The following is an 18771-nucleotide window of genomic DNA, read 5'->3' as shown; positions in this document are numbered from 1 at the left end:
GATATACTAACAAATTAATAAATAAACAAAGAATTAAGCAAATATCAAAATACAAACTGCATTGTTTTAGGTTCGTAATGAACTGAGCCTTCGCTTGAACTTCTGAAGTTCAAATTGCACAACATGCTCTGGGAGGCGGTTCCACAGACACTATTCCGGTATTTATATATTTTCAATGATTTTATCATCCCATACGTAAGGATAAGAGACCCAACAACGCAGGATATAGTTGCTGACTACTCCTGAAATAATGTGGGGTTCGTAATTGCCAGGGCGAATGGTTTATTACCTCCATCTTCCAATAATAGCCACAATTATTGGAGATTCTCATTCCTCTTCCTTTATGACTTCTGCTGAGGTTACATGTCATATCTAACATCATCATTCTTTCCTATTTTACAATATCTTATCTTTTTTAGCTTTATCTTTCTTTCTTATTTTAAAATGTGGCTGGAGAATGCCATTTGGATGCCTGTCCCACGCGACTCGCGCAAAGAGAGAGAGAGAGAGAGAGAGAGAGAGAGAGAGAGAGAGAGAGAGAGAGAGAGAGAGAGAATGCCAGGATAAAAAGAGTGTTTTCTGATGTTATATTCCCTGTTACAGCGTGGGAAGAAGAACATCACCCTGTACACATCTTCACTTATAAAAAAAAAGCAATTTTCTATATATATGTTTATTTCTCAGACCTGTGGTAGACGAAATTTTTGGGAATGTTGGCATGCCGGAAATTTATTTTAAGCTAACTCAACGTATTCCTAAGATTGCTATAATCTATGATGGGTTTAAAAACAAGATAAAACATCTTTAATAATAATAGGATGTATTTGTATCGACATATCAATCTGCATATATATATATATATATATATATATATATATATATATATATATATATATATTTTTTTTTTTTTTTTTTTTCTTTTCTTTTTTTTCTCCCATCATCTCTCTCTCTCTCTCTCTCTCTCTCTCTCTCTCTAAACACACGCACATACACACAAACGCGGAAAATAAAGGAGACATAAGCAACAGAACTCGACAAACATAACTAATGACTTACAAGACCTTTGGAGCAGTTACAAAATCCGAAGCCTCGACTGCACCTCTGCTCTGACAATGTTATATTTCTTTGTGGTCGAACGACTCAGGCAGAAAAATAAAAATGCTTAAAACACGTTCCATAAACTCCCACAACATTTGTACATAAATGTGGCCGACACGATAACTGTTTAAACGATTGGTGAAAGCGTGGGAATATACTGATATATGAAGAAGTGTCAAATAAGCGTCAAAGGAATGGGCTAATTATTAGTCCCCCGCGCCTAAATTAATATTTTCGAGTGAGAATGAAATTATTATTATTTAAGACTCAATTGAAATCATATGGCCACTTTTAGCACTTTTAGCTTCTAAGTCATGTAATATAATTGAGTTTATTTAGTTGATATAGATTTTCACTTCAAAATGAATTCAACTATTGTTCCGTGCGACTGAAAACTTTGAAGTGGGTGGATTATTATGAGTTCCATTTCACAGCGATGACAAATACCTATCTCGTGTTTTACGGACATCCAACGACAATTTCAGTGTGGAGAGAGAGAGAGAGAGAGAGAGAGAGAGAGAGAGAGAGAGAGAGAGAGAGAGAGAGAGAGAGGGTAAACAACTCCCGATATGCTGCTAATTCAATCAAGTGTCTACCTAACGCTTAACAGTACCGGATCTCGAATTGGAAGGAAACACGTCGATGAACTCTTGTTTTTCTTCGCAATGATATCAAGCTGAATGGCCTCGTATATCGGCGCCCCCTACCCGTCACCCCACAAAACTCCCCCTTCACACATACACACACAAACACACACACACACACACCAAACCCGCGATTCCGCCAAGAACGCACCGGTATTCCAGATTAATGTAAACAGTTTGGGTATCGTCGGTGCGGGAGAGAGAGAGAGAGAGAGAGAGAGAGAGAGAGAGAGAGAGAGAGAGAGAGAGAGAGAGAGAGAGAGAGATGAGGCGCTTACTCCCCGCCGTAAATATGAGGCGGTCGAGATAAAAGGAAGCGATTCCTTCTTGTTTATTATATTGTTTATTATATATATATATATATATATATATATATATATATATATATATATATATATATATATACATATATATATATATATAATATATATATATATATATATATATATATATATATATATATATATATATATTATTAATATAGATATTATATATTATAAAAGTATGATGAAATGAACTGTAATAATTTAGATGCTAAACAAAAACACTTAACACAAGCGGTAAATAAACTAAAATGAATTATTATACAATCCTTAATAAGAGTTTCTATTCCACTTATAGTTAATGGAAATCATATACTTTTAAAAAAAAAAAAAATACATATATTATCAATACCTGTAACTATATTTTCCTCTTGAATAAAAACCCCTTACCATTATTTGTCTTCCAAAATAATATGGATTTTATACCACATTAGTCTGATTTATTCATTATCAGTTATTGAAAACCGCTGCTTCTTTAGGTACCAACGAAAAACTATTATGTATTCCCGAAAGAAAGATGCGCCTTTTCTATCGAAATAAAACAAAAATATAGTAATGAATTGAAATGAACTAAATATAGAGTTTAGGCCAAAGTCCAAGCACTGGGACCTTTGAGGTCATTCAGCGCTGAAACGCAAATTGACAGTGAAATATTTGGAAGGCGTAACAGGAGGAAAACCTCAAAGCAGTTTCACTATGAATCAATTGTTGGGAGAGGGTGGAAAGTAAAATGGAAGAGAATATGAAGGGAGGTACAGTAAAAGGAACGAAAGGGGTTGCGGCTAGGGGGCCGAGGCACGCTGCAAAAGAAGTTACGTACATGTATACACAAGGAGAGAGAGAAGAGAGATGTATACACAAGGAGAGAGAGAGAGAGAGAGAGAGAGGAAACTAAAAGACAACTGGTAAACATGTCCTAACACACACAACTGACAGATTGATTCATCTAATGTTATCTGGTGTCAAAATGCCGGAGAGAGAGAGAGAGAGAGAGAGAGAGAGAGAGAGAGAGAGAGAGAGAGAGAGAACTGGCGTCAAACTAGGCACAAATAACTGTTAATGCAACTGTATTAACAGTTATGATGTATAACTCATCCTGACCTGAAAGAGAGAGAGAGAGAGAGAGAGAGAGAGAGAGAGAGAGAGAGAGAGAGAGAGAACTAAAAGACAACTGATAAAACAGCTATTGCACAAGTAACTGACAATTTGATTGATCTAATGTTACCTGGCGTTACAACTAGGTACAAATAGCTGTTAACTTTGCATTAAACAGTTATCCTGACCATGATAACTCAGAGAGACCTGGAGCAGAGAGAGAGAGAGAGAGAGAGAGAGAGAGAGAGAGAGAGAGAGGTAACTAAAAGACAGTTGACAGATCTAGTATCACAACTCGGCACAAAAACTGTCGATGTACAACTAACTCAGCTCCTTGAGTAACTCACGTATAACTCATCCTGACCTGAACCTACTCTGCCCAAGTAGGACATGACTAATTGCGGCGCAGGAAAGAAGCAGTAAATCGATGGACTATTGCTGTCCGGGGCAATAAAATCAGGCGGAATGGCCTCGTATTTCCCACCCCCGACACCGGCCACAAGAACTCCACTAATTCAGATTTATGTAAACAGAAAGCGGGGAGGAAAATGAAGCGATTAATCCCCACCCTCCCCACCCTTTTTCCTACTCTTTCCTCCCCATCCCCACCCACCTTTTCCTACTCTCCCTCCCCCACCCCCACAAAAGCAATCGAGATACAAAGATGCTGTGAAAATCTTCCTTCGGAGATGAATGAAATTATAATATTTCCTGGGCTTTTCTTGGACTATCAGAAGACTAGGAAAATGTTGACTGATTGATGGATTTACGGACCACTAAAACTGGACTGGCGTTGCAACAACTCAAAAAAAGGATCTTCCAAGTTTTCTAGACTTTCGTGACTTTGGCATATTGAAAAAAATTAATAATAATAATAATAATAATAATAATAATAATAATAATAATAATAATAATAATAATAATGGCTCTTCCAAACTGCTCTTTCCATTTGACCAAGTTCAGAAAATAATAATAATAATAATAATAATAATAATAATAATAATAATAATAATAATAATAATAATAATAATAATAATAATGGCTCTTCCACATCGCTCTTTCCAGTTGAACACGTTCAGAAGATATCTCAGAAATAATAATAATAATAATAATAATAATAATAATAATAATAATGGCCCTTCCACATCGCTCTTTCCATTTGACCAAGTTCAGAAAATACCGCAGAAACAATGCCATCTTCCACTCTTAACTCCTCCCCTTTTTTTGCGATAACCGTAACAAATGGGGGATATTCTTCTCAATTACACTTACAGAGTAATGGCTATATATTACCGGAATCACCCTTTCACAGGAGTTTCTTTTTCTTTGTTTTGGCGAGACACCGCAATAAATCCCTGTGCCGTTGCTTGCTAAACCAACGTCTCTTTCGTCTGGTGTACTGTATTCACGAACTTGTCTACGACATGTCACAAACGTAAGTCGGAAACTTATCGCAAACACATCACAAACATGTTGAAAACATGTATTCAACATGTTTGTGATGTGTATGTGATAAGTTTCCGACTTGTCTACAAAATGTCATAAACACAAGTCGGAAACTTATCGCAAACACATCACAAACATGTTGAATGGTGTATTCATGAACTTGTCTACAACATGTCATAAACACAAGTCGGAAACTTATTGCATACACATCACATATATGTTGAATACAAGTCACAGACTTGTATTTAACATGTCTGTGATGTGTATGTGATAAGTTTCCAACTTGTGTACAACATGTCATAAACACAAGTCAGAAACTTATCGCATACACATCACAAACATGTTGAATACAAATCACAGACTGGTATTCAACATGTTTGTGATGTGTATGTGATAAGTTCCCGACTTGTTTACAACATGTCATAAACATAAGTTGGAAACTTATTGCACACACATCACAAACATGTTGAATACAAGTCATAGACTTGTATTCAACATGTTTGTGATGTGCATGTAATAAGTTTCCGACTTGTCTACAACATGTCATAAACACCAGTAGGAAATTTATCGCATGCACATCAAAAACATGTTGAATACAATTCATCAACTTATATTCAATATGTTTGTGATGTGTATGTCATAAGTTTCAAATTGTCAAAAACTTGTCATAGAGTTTTTGGCAGTTCTAACCAGTGCTTCATACAATTATCCAGCGTTTGCTATAAAGGGTTCGTTCTGCACTTGGCAGTGGGCGATTTGTTGTCGACATATTTGTGGTATGCTTGCGCTAAGTTTCCGACGTGTGTTTATGACATGTTTTACTGTACCGGAGGGTGAATATATATATAATATATATATATATATATATATATATATACATATATATATATATATATATATATATATATATATATATATATATAATTTATATATATATATATATATATATATATATATATATATATGTATATATATATATATATATATATATATATATATATATATATATATATATATATATATATATATAGTATATATATATATGTCTGGGTATGCATACACAGTATGTCCCTTGCGAATGTCCTTGCATGATAACTATCAAAAGTATATATCCGAAACACGAAAGAATAACAGGACCCTGCCTCTGCGCAAGATTGAAGTATGCATACTGAATTTAGCTCACTGAAAAAGAGTCGGGAGAGAGAGAGAGAGAGAGAGAGAGAGAGAGAGAGAGAGAGAGAGAGAGAGAGAATACTCGGATGGAAATGGAAGGACGGTGATCAACAATAAAGTTACACGACGAGAGAGAGAGAGAGAGAGAGAGAGAGAGAGAGAGAGAGAGAGAGAGAGAGAGAGAGAGAGAGAGAGACGCACCGGAATATTCAGTTGGGTTTAGTTGATGGCTCTTGTGAGCGAGGTGCCACAAAGGATGTGTTTGCAAACCCTTTATCAAAGGTACAACTGATTTTTAATTAAATACTCAGTGTTTATTACGTACTTTTTACCAAAATAAGGACGGACGAATTTTAGAAGACAAACTGGAGATGTTCGACAAAATGTTAGACAAAAGGAATTCTTATCGATATTTCGCTAAAATGGGAATGCTGCTCAGTCATTTTGTGAAAACATAAAATGTTCAAGTTTTTTTTTTCTGTTACAAGGTAGGATTTATTATCATCACCTAGCAGATATAAGTAATTTCTTTACTATAAAATGGGTGCGTATTGTCTTACAAAGTGAGTTTGTACTATCTTTATCATAAACGTGGATTTTATTTATAAACGCTTTTATATATGTATATATGTATTTATATATATATATATATATATATATATATATATATATATATATATATATATATATATATATATATATATATATATATATGTTAGTGTTACACACAACAAAATAAATTCGAACCATTCAACAAACTTATTGCCACAACACTGATCTTCGACGAACACAAAAGACAACGGAAATGCGTCAACTTGAGAGAGGTTCGGGCAACGTAAATCTCAAGGCGGGAGAAAAGAAATTCAATTTGGCTCCGAATATTTATGATCTCTCTCGGGACAAAACCAGTGTAATGCCCGAAGTTTGGGGCATTATTGGTTAAGGAGGGAAAGATTAACTCTCGCGCCTTTTGCCGGATTAAAAAAAAAAAAAGTGGACCATAACTCTTCATAAATCTGTCATTTTAGGTTTTTGTTTCTCTTAGACGTCCATTTTCTTCCAATCATGTCACTTTTACCGACTCACTTTTATATTTACTATTGTTTACGAGGAGATGACATGTCTGCAAATACATACACCCACTTATTGGTATTTTATTCCTCACACCGTTGGAGTATGGAACAGCCTCCCTAGTGAGAAGTCGTGCAATTGGAACTTCAGAATTTCAAGCGAAGATGCAATGCATTACTGCCCTAATATTATTTTCCTTGCATTTTTATCTAATTATTAATTTATTTTCTTCTTTTTTAATAAATGGGATCTCTTGATTGTGATTTCCTTTTACTTCTTATTTCTTCCTAATGAACACCATATTCTTTGGAAGCACGATCATGGCTAACTTGAACCTTAAATAAAATAAAAACTACTGAGGCTAAAGGGTTGCAGTTTGGTATGTTAGATGATTGGAGGGTGGATAATCAACATACCAATTTGCAGCCCTCTAGCCTCGGTGGTTTTTTTAATCTGAGGGCGGACAGAAAAAGTGCGGACAGAAAGCGGACAGAGTAAAGTGCGGACAGAACAAAGAGCGGACGGACAGATAAAGCCAGGCACAATAGTTTTCTTTTACAGAAAACTAAAAGGAATATACGTAGCACCACAACTTTTAACCACAAATAAACCTTTTTTTATTTAATCTTGGTTACGTATGACCTATTCGGTGAAAGTTTGTACCAGAAACTAACGGCTAATCCTGGAAGACATAAAAATCTATTCTGGCTCCGTAGCCGATGGGGATACTGTCAAGGGAAGCCGATAGTCACGACTAAAATGACATTTTTATTTTGGCGTCGAATGGAATGTAGAGTTTAGGCCAAAGGCCAGGTACTGGAACCTATGAGGCCATTCAGCGCTGGAAAGTAAATTGAGAGTAGGTAGGTCTGAAAGGTGTAACAGGAGGAAAACCTCAAAGCAGTTACACTATGAAATAATTGTTAAGAGAGGGTGGATAGCAAGATGGAAAAAAGATAATACGGGTGGAGGTACAGTAAAAGGAATGAAAGGGGTTGCAGCTAGGGGAAGAAGGGACCCCGCAAAGAACCTTTAACGATGCCTACAGTGTACCCCATGAGGTGCACTGCTGGCACTACGGGGATTTTGGCGTCGATAACGTGACGGGCGTGAGTGCCCAAAACGAGAGAGAGAGAGAGAGAGAGAGAGAGAGAGAGAGAGAGAGAGAGAGAGAGAGAGAGAGAGAGATTCCAAGTATACCTGTATATCTTATTGTGTCCCAAAATTCAATCAATAATTTGATGTGACACAGGTGAATTAGGCTTTATTTCCTGTATGTATTTTCTTAGTACACAGTTTGTTGATTATTTTCCTCCTGTACATAATTTGTTTAATCTTCGATAACTAAGAAATAATTGACTGTTGAAATCCAAATAAGGTTTGTTGCAATCAAACGCTAAAAAACCTATATTGATTCTTTTCAATGAAGTTTGTGACTCATTAAAACATTTGCACAATTAAGTAGAGAGAGAGAGAGAGAGAGAGAGAGAGAGAGAGAGAGAGAGAGAGAGAGAGAGAGATCCTGTAGTGGAGATCCTTGCCCAACGATTCAGAGAAGTTTGGAACTTCATTAAACTTCCGCCAAGTTGAGAACTGGTAGCATTTATAAGTACTGTATACTGCATTTAATGGGTTCGGCGTTCCTTCTGGAGGGATTGGGGTTGGAACTGGGGGGAGTTCAATTGAATCCCTTAAAGAAACATAATTCTCCTTCATTGCCTGTTGTTCTAAACGACAAACGTTTCAGAGACCTTGAAGGCTTCAGCCTCCACATGAGAACTGGAAAGTTGTAAGTTACTGTTGTAGTTGTTGCTGTACGATAAAGGTGGCTTTATGCCAGCACGGGTTCTACCACTGGTGATCTTCTTGAAAAGGCAATTGAGACGGGTGGGGTTTGAAACCCATTTGAATCCAACGGCGCCCATGGGTATGAAAGGGGCTGTAACGGTAATGAGTCCTGGTGATGTTGAAGGTATTCCAAGAAGGATATGGAGACTATTTCACTCTTTGTGAAAGCAAGTACTTGAATGGACAAAGGCATTTGTGCTTTGAGCAGTTGACGACAGAATAATATATTATAGCTTTAAGTAGTTGAAGGCAGTAATATATTACAATTTTAAGCACTTGAAGACAGAGTAATAGATTACAGCTTTCATCAATTGAAGACAGAGTAATACATTACAGCTTTAAGCAGTTAAAGACAGAGTAATGTATTACAGCTTTAATCACTTGAAGATAGAGTAACAGATTACAGCTTTCAGCAATTGAAGACAGAGTAATGGATTACAGCTGTAAGCAGTTGAAGATAGAGTAATAAATTGCAGCTTTAAGCAGTTAAAGACAGAGTAATGTATTACAGCTTTAAGCACTTGAAGACAGAGTAATAGATTACAGCTGTAAGCAATTGATAGATTACAGCTGTAAGCAATTGAAGACAGGGTAATATACTACAGCTTTGAACAGTTGAAGACAGGGTAATATATTACAGCTTTAAGCAGTTGAAGACAGAGTAATATACATTACAGTTTTAAGCACTTGAAGACAGAGTAATATATTACAGCAACGATCTGAACAAAGGTGAAACTGTAAGAACAGTTTTTTTTATTTAACAAAGGATCAAAAGAGCAGCTGAGAATAAGCTCGGATAATGACGTTAATAACGTTAACAAGTAGGGAGATCACTTCGCTCAAATTGGCTTTGGGATTTTTACACGATGAATAGTGAGGTAAAAAGGTGTGACCTTAAGGACTGAAAGAGTCCCATATAACAGAATCATTCGGTTTTTTCAAAAATATAAAGAATTGCAAGAATATAGATTTCTTGACAAGACGAAAGCTGTAGATCATCTGGTAGACGTACAAATTTTCGAAAAACCTATTATTTTCACATTTACAAATTTCTGTTTCCTTGCCTCGCACCTTTACTCAACAGAAAACAATCTCACCCTTTCCCTCTAAAAGAAAGCGAAGTGGAGAAAGGCGGAAGAAAGCGATTTCTTGCCTATCCGAGAGCATCGGTTTTCAAAGAGAAGGTCTGAAGTAGCAAGTTCAATTTTTGAGTTCCGGCGAGAACATTCCTGGGGAGATGTGAATCTTTCTGGTTGGTTTTGCAGCCTACTGGAGGCAGTGTATTTGATATAAAATGGCTGCAAAGGCGAGATAAATGTTTAATTTTCAATGGATGAATGTAGAAGTGACTTCCTTTTTAGTTTTCTGTAAAAGATAACTATTGTGCCGGCTTTGTCTGTCCGTCCGAACTTTTTCTGTCCGCCCTCAAATCTTAAAATCCACTGAGGCTAGAGGGTTGCAAATTGGTATGTTGATCATCCACCCTCCAATCATCAGACATACCAAATCGCAGTCCTCTAGCCTCAGTAGTTTTAAGATCTGAGGGAGGACAGAAAAAGTGCGGACAGAATAAAGTGCGGACAGACAGACAAAGTCGGCACAACAGTTTTCTTTTACAGAAAACTAAAAAACAGAACGCTTGAGATTAACTCTACTCATGACAACGAATAAGTAACTGATCTTTCCAGAAATGCACTTTTCATGGCAAACGAATGCCGGGCAATTAAGTAGCAATCGCTTTGCTATTAAAATTTGCCATGCCGAGAGAAGGAAATTTTAACCTGTTTCAACACTCACCATGATTCTGGAGTCGGCTAAGTTTAGGCGCCTTCCAACTTCCAGAGCAGCTCAGCAAGAACCAATTACAAATAATTAAACGGGGATTAAATTACCGCCGGGCAGCCGCTGAAGAAGCAGCGAGATCTTGCCGTTGTTGGCTGCCAATGGCTGAAACGAGGCATCCCTATGGTATTCTTCATAGTTCTGCTTCCTCCGTAGGTTCTTCGCGGCGTCCCCTCGGCACGTAGCTGCAACCCCTTTCATTCCCTTTGCTATACCTCCGTTCATATTCTCTCTCTCTCTTCCATCTTACTTTTCACCATCTCCTAAGAATTATTTCAAAATTACTCTCAGCGCTGCATGGCCTCATCGGTCCCAGCGCTTGGCCTCTGACCTAGATTCTATATTCCAATTATTTTCATATTTTTTTGTTAATATCTATCTTCGTAACGGCCTTCTGTGCACTGGACAGGCAAGTGACTCTCAATAGGCGTAAAATATTCCTTAGAGTTTCATGGAAAAGTGTGTTCATATATATGTGTATGTGAGAGAGAGAGAGAGAGAGAGAGAGAGAGAGAGAGAGAGAGAGAGAGAGAGAGAGGAGGAGGAGGAACTTCATTTAACTTCAGCCAGTCGAGTACTGCCAGGATTTAAAATGACACTATCCCGTATTTAATGGGTTCTTCGCTTCGGGAAGAACAATGGTAATTTCTCTAGGACAAAACCTAAGCTCCTCCTCCTCCTCCTCCTCCTCCTCCTCCTCCCCTCCTCCTCCCGTTATCCTCAAAACGTGAGGTCTCAGGAATTCAGCTGGACTCGAGGCTCTCTCACAAGCACGTGGGGAAAGTTTGAAGGATTAACGAAGCATCATTAAAGTGCCATTCGTCATTGGAAACGGCAGCTGCGTCAGTCGTTTGAATAACGGCAGCAGCTGCGTCAGGCGTTTGAATAATGGCAGATAGGTCAGTCGTTTGAATAACTGCAGCAGCTGCGTCAGTCGTCTGAATAACGGCAGATGCGTCTGTCGTTTGAATAGTGGCAGCAGCTGCGTCAGGCGTTTGAATAAAGGCAGCTGCGTCAGTCGTCTGAATAACGGCAGCTGCTGCGTCAGGCGTTTAAATAACGGCAGCAGCTGCGGCAGGCGGTTGAATAACGGCAGCAGCTGCGTCAGGCATTTGAATAATGGCAGCTGCGTCAGTCGTTTGAAAAACGGCAGATGCGTCCGTAGACCGTGATCACTACTGGTATTATTACCGCTAATAATTACTCTTAATAATTACACAATAATAATAATAGTTTTTTATGTGTTTTTTTTAAATGTCTAAGGCATCAAATATTTACATGGTTAAAAATTCCTTCCTAAAGCACTACAAGCACACAGATGTTTGATATTTTCCTACAATTTTAAGTGTTAATTGCGTTACCCCTTTCCTTAGGCTGTGGATCCAAGCTTGAATGTGACTAACAAAAAAAATCACTAACAAAAATACTCCGTACGAGGGTAGTGCCGTCAGTGAACCTCACGTGGTACACTGTAGGCATTACTAAAGGTTCTTTGCAGCTTGCATTCGGCCCCCCTAGCTGCAACCCCTTTCATTCCTTTCGCTGTACCACCGTTCATATTATCTTTCTTCCATCTTGCTAGGGCTATCCACCCTCTCCTGACAATTATTTCATAGTGCAAATGCGAGGTTTTCCAACTCTTACACCTTTCAAACCTACCTACTCTCAATTTCATTTCCAGCGCTGAATGACCTCATACGTCCCAGTGCTTGGCCTTTGGCCTAAACTTAATACTCCATTCCATCTACTCCTACTAAGAAAAATAACAAATATAATCTTCGTAATAATATTACTAAAAAAATAAGCTAAGGGTCTTTACGCCAAAGAGAGTAAAACTCATTTAGTGACCAAGAGAAGACATGGTGTTTTGAATGGCAGCCGAAGGTAATTTGATCCCAGGGCAATCGACCGTGCAATTATTTGCAATTAGTTCACGCCTAACTGCTCTTGAACCGTTGTTCGTTTTCATTAACCGGAACGCCCCTAAAGCTGGCATAGCCTGAACGCCCGCAGCCAGCAAAATCACAGTTTCAAGTTGACTGGAGAATCGAGCGGATAGAAACTGTTACTCAATACCATATTTTCAGTCGGGTTGTTTTACCTTGTCAGATGGAGGAATCAGACATTCATTTGGGGTTTTGTTTAGGAAATTTTAGATGCTGCTGCATATTAATAATAATAATAATAATAATAATAATAATAATAATAATAATAATAATAATAATAATAATAATAATAATAATAATAATAATAATAATAATAATAATAATAATAATAATAACAATAATAATAATAATGGTAAAACAATAGAACTAAGAATGACAGCAGAATATTACGCTTTGAAATTCTTTCTTACAAAGAACATATAAACAGAATCTGATATACACACAAGTGAATATATATATATATATATATATATATATATATATATATATATATATATATATATATATATATATATATATATATATATATATATAATTTAAGTCCTAATTGTATTATCCTCTCTTAGGCAATGCGTTGCAGATTTGCATATTTTGCCTGAATTATACCCCTCTATTTTTTCCTTTCTACCCCATTTTCCCTCGTAAAAAAATTTATTTTATAACTTCACTTTAGGTAGTATCTCTCAAATTATCCTCACTTCCTGTTCAATTCACAGTTCTTAACACGTTAACAATAATAATAATAATAATAATAATAATAATAATAATAATAATAATAATAATAATAATAATAATAACTTTCTTTGGGCATGAAGTTTCTTGTTCCACGGGCATCTGAAGTACCCCCCCTCAAAAAAAAAAAATGGAAATATTAGGCAGAAAGCCAGGTCATTGGCCCGATAGCCCTAGATTATTATTATTATTATTATTATTATTATTATTATTATTATTATTATTATTCATAAGATGAACCCTATTTATATGGAACAAGCCCACCACCGTGGCCACTAACTTGAAATTCAACCTTCCATAGAATATTATGGTGTTCATTAGGAAATAAAAGAAGTTAAAGGGAAATACTGAGAAAAAGATCTCACTTATCACAAAGAAAAAATAAATTAATAAATTAATAAATAGAAAAAAAGTGCCTTAAAATCAAGAACAGCAATGTCCCTCGGAATTGAATCAAATTACCGTAGGGACTTCATATATATATATATATATATATATATATATATATATATATATATATATATATATATATATATATATATATATATATATATATATATATATATATATATATATATATATATATATATATATATATATATATATATATATATATATATATATATATATATATATATATATATATATATATAATAGCTGTAATGCCCGCTGACAGCCGAAAGCATTTAAATCTAACATAGACAATCTTACACTATCTATTCCCTTGCCAGACAGTTCTCGTATCCCGTCACTAAAAATGATCAAACCAGTTATTCCAGAGTTTACCTATTCCTAAAACGACGTTCCTATCCAGCGTACAACGCCTTCCATTACCCTCCGCTGCCTCCGTACGTTTATATTACAGTGGCATTACACTCCATTCCGATATCATTTTATGCATCATAAAATCACGGTTAGTTACCCATAATGCTCGCGTAACGTTTTCATGGGTGCAGTTTCACATGCCTAACTAAACTCGGGACTTAATTCTAAACAAACAGCCGTGATGGGCTCTCGCCGTGCGAATGAGGGACGTTAGGGCTTCAACATGAATATCTTTTCACACATTCTTCATCCTTATAGCGCATGCGTGGATCTCTTCGGGAAGATGTCGACAACGCGTCAAAATGAAATAATGCTAAGAATTTTGAGATCAAGATTGTTTGTATTTATTGATTTTAATTATTTGTTTATATTTATTTTTAAATTATCTGTTTATATATATATATATATATATATATATATATATATATATATATATATATATATATATATATATATATATATATATATATCTGTTTATATTTATTTATTTTTCATTATCTGTTTATATTTATTTTTCATTATCTGTTGATATTTATTTATTGTTCATTAACTACACTTTTTTTTTTTTGTCCAACCTTTGATCTCCTGGACAGGCAGAAACTTCAAACGATCTGATTAGGTGTAAAAATTACTTGAGAAACTTCAGAGAGAGAGAGAGAGAGAGAGAGAGAGAGAGAGAGAGAGAGAGAGAGAGAGAGAGAGAGAGAGAGAGAGATTAGGAAAACCTTGCCAAAGACCTTCAAGAGATATCCTCAATGATTCGTTGCTGCGTGAGGAATGCTTTCTCTGAGGCATAGACCATTTTCCCGATATATGATTGCTGTTAATTGCTCCTTCCTGGTAGAGTGTTTTAATTAATCCTTTTGATACAGTTGCTATCAATTGATCCTTCCTGGCATAGTTATGAATTTTTCCATTCTGACAGTGTTGCTTTTAATTGCTCGTTCTTGATATAGTTGCTAGTAACTGGCCCCTTTCTGATAAAGTTGCTATTAGTTGCTCCTTCCTGATACAGTTGCTAATAATTGCTCGTTCTTGATATAGCCCCTATTAATTGCTCCTTCCTGTTATAATTGTTACTGGTTGCTCGTTCATAATGTAGTTGCTATTAACTGCTCCTTCCAAGTAAAATTGCTATTGATTTCTCGTTCTTGGTATAGTTGCTAATAATTGCTCCTTACTGATGTAATTGCTATTAGTTGCTCTTAATATTGTTGCTATTAATTGCTCCTTCCTGATATCATTATTATTATTCAGATGAAACCTATTCATATGGAACAAGCGTACCTAAGGGGTCACTGACTTGGAATTCAAGCTTCCAAAGAATATTATGGTTTTCATTAGAGAGATTTAACATTAGGTAAAAGGAATGGTTGCACCTACACTCCTCAATGTTCGTTCAACCGTTCTCAAGGTATCTTGCTACCTAAATTCCTACTTACACTCCTGTAACTGTAAATGGGCAGGTAATAATAGTATTAAGGGTATTTACGCAAAGGTGAATTCTCCATGAAGCGGCAATGAGAGAAATATGGAAAGTAAAAAAAAAAATTAAAAATTAATATTTTGAATTTATTGTCGACTTCCGTCAAGTCATCATCACTCCGCCATCGACATTCGTAAATGGAGCGAACAACGACTTACGAAAACGTTCAAACAATGAACGAAACATCACCTAATGATTCACGAAAACTTCCCCCATACTTCGTTCACATTCCGCCGTCGAATATTTTCCCCGTTGGGTCTGCCGATGGCTGCCGGCGGTAATTCAATCCCCCGGGCGATCGACCGTGCAAATGGGCAGGTAATAATAGTATTAAGGGTATTTACGCAAAGGTGAATTCTCCATGAAGCGGCAATGAGAGAAATATGGAAAGTAAAAAAAAAAAATTAAAAATTAATATTTTGAATTTATTGTCGACTTCCGTCAAGTCATCATCACTCCGCCATCGACATTCGTAAATGGAGCGAACAACGACTTACGAAAACGTTCAAACAATGAACGAAACATCACCTAATGATTCACGAAAACTTCCCCCATACTTCGTTCACATTCCGCCGTCGAATATTTTCCCCGTTGGGTCTGCCGATGGCTGCCGGCGGTAATTCAATCCCCCGGGCGATCGACCGTGCAATTATTTGCAATTAGTTCATGCCTAACTGCTCTTGAACCGTTGTTCGTTTTCATTAACCCAAACGCCCCAACCCCGCCCGCCCCTAAAGTTGGCATAGCCTGAAATCCAACGCCCGCACCAAAATCGGTGGTGTGTTTCGCTTGGTAGTCCGTCCGCGTCAATGGGGTAATGATGAGGGAAAATCCGTTTCTCACTGGTTGTCTTTTTCACTATTTGTCTTTCTCACTGTTTGTCTTTCTCATTATTTGTCTTTCTCACTATTTGTCTTTTTCACAATTTGTCTTTCTCACTATTTGGCTTTCTCACTATTTGTCTTTTCCCCTATTTGTCTTTCTCACTATTTGTCTTTTTCACTATTTGTCTTTCTCACTATTTAGCCTTTTCATTATTTGTCTTTCTCAGTATTTGTCTTTTTCATTATTTGTTTTCTCACTATTTGTCTTTCTCACTGTTTGTCTTTCTCACTATATGTCTTTCTCACTATTTGTCTTTTTCACTGCTTGTCTTTCTCACTATTTGTCTTTTTCACTATATGTCTTTTTCACTATTTGTCTTTTTCACTATTTGTCTTTCTCACTATTTGTCTTTCTCACTATATGTCTTTCTCACTATTTGTCTTTTTCACTATTTGTCTTTCTCACTATTTGTCTTTCTCACTATATGTCTTTCTCACTATTTGTCTTTTTCACTGCTTGTCTTTCTCACTATTTGTCTTTCTCACTATTTGACTTTTTCACTATTTGTCTTTTTCACTATTTGTCTTTCTCACTGCTTGTCTTTCTCACTATTTGTCTTTTTCACTATTTTTCTTTTTTACAATTTCTCTTTCTTACTATTTGTGTTTTTCACTATTTGTCTTTCTCACTATTTGTCATTTTCACAATTTGTCTTTTTCACAATTTGTCTTTCTCACTAATCTATATTTATTATATTAACGTTATCTTTTTTTTCTATACATCTTTATTCATTGAACAGGTAAATGATTCCAACGGCCGTAAGTGGTTTGAATAATTTCCTAGCGTACTATGAGAGAGAGAGAGAGAGAGAGAGAGAGAGAGAGAGAGAGAGAGAGAGAGAGAGAGATTTTTATTTGTTGTACAGGTAAATGATTCAAACGGCCTTAATTGGTTTGAATAATTTTCTAGCGTACTATGAGAGAGAGAGAGAGAGAGAGAGAGAGCGAGAGAGAGAGAGAGATTTTTATTTGTTGTACAGGTAAATGATTCAAACGGCCTTAATTGGTTTGAATAATTTTCTAGCGTACTATGAGAGAGAGAGAGAGAGAGAGAGAGAGAGAGAGAGAGAGAGAGAGAGAGAGAGAGGAGTTAAATGTTTCTATATTTCTTTAATTAAATTTACCTTTTTTCTCTACATAAATTTATTTTTATTCATTGTACAATCTCTTACTTAGTTTCAAATATTCCTTAGAGCCCTATGTGTGTGTGTGTGTGTGTGTGTGTGTGTGTGTGTGTGTGAGAGAGAGAGAGAGAGAGAGAGAGAGAGAGAGAGAGAGTTAATTTTTCCATATTTCTTTAATTAAATTTACCTTTTTTTCTCTACATATTTTTCCTCATTGTACGGTCTCTTACTTAGTTTCAAATATTCCTTAGAGCTCTATGAGAGAGAGAGAGAGAGAGAGAGAGAGAGAGAGAGAGAGAGAGAGAGAGAGAGAGAGAGAGAGATGAAACGGAAACTCACCAAAGGACTTCTAGAAGTTCGGAAACTTCATTTAACTCCTACTAGTTAAGTAGTTCAGAACTTCTAGCATTTATAAGTACCCTAGACTGCACTTACTGGGACTCTTGCGTTAAAACAATAGATGTTCTAGAAGAGAGACTCTCCTCTCCCTATTTCTGCTGTACCGAACGAGGAGTCAGAAGGATCAGCTAAGTGTTATATAACGGTCATTCGTCACTCAGGCGCCAGCGATTCACTACCGTTATTCATTTGTCATTTCAGCATTGGCCTCTTCATTGAGAGAGAGAGAGAGAGAGAGAGAGAGAGAGAGAGAGAGAGAGAGAGAGAGAGAGAGTATATGAGTGTATATATATATATATATATATATATATATATATATATATATATATATATATATGAACTTTATCACTTACAGACGATGACAGTTAGCCCTGGAAAGCTTGTAACTTTTCCTGAATAAATATCTCTGCTAGATACCATCCAGTTTAAAAGAGGCCCTGTTATCAAAATATATATATATATATATATATATATATATATATATATATATATATATATATATATATATATATATATATATATATATAATAAATTTATATGTATATATATATATATTATACATATGTATATATATGTGTGTGTGTGTGTATACCCACATGCCCTCTTACGAAGAATTACTGCTGTATACCCCATTTGTTTATCATGGCACACGAAGGAATGTCTCATACCTCAAATTCCTTATTAACAACCAACTCAAGTTTCCAGGAATCGCTACATAAGGCAGCCATAGAACGGAAATTAATTTCAACTTTTCTTTTAATGTCCTTTTAACAAATCACAGGTATTTTTTTCTGGAAACTAAGGTCAAAAGTTTCAAACTTCACGGAGTGATTAA

This window comes from Macrobrachium rosenbergii, chromosome 16 (assembly GCF_040412425.1).
Source record: "Macrobrachium rosenbergii isolate ZJJX-2024 chromosome 16, ASM4041242v1, whole genome shotgun sequence".
In the NCBI taxonomy this organism is placed as follows: domain Eukaryota; kingdom Metazoa; phylum Arthropoda; class Malacostraca; order Decapoda; family Palaemonidae; genus Macrobrachium; species Macrobrachium rosenbergii.
This window is presented reverse-complemented; position numbering follows the sequence as displayed.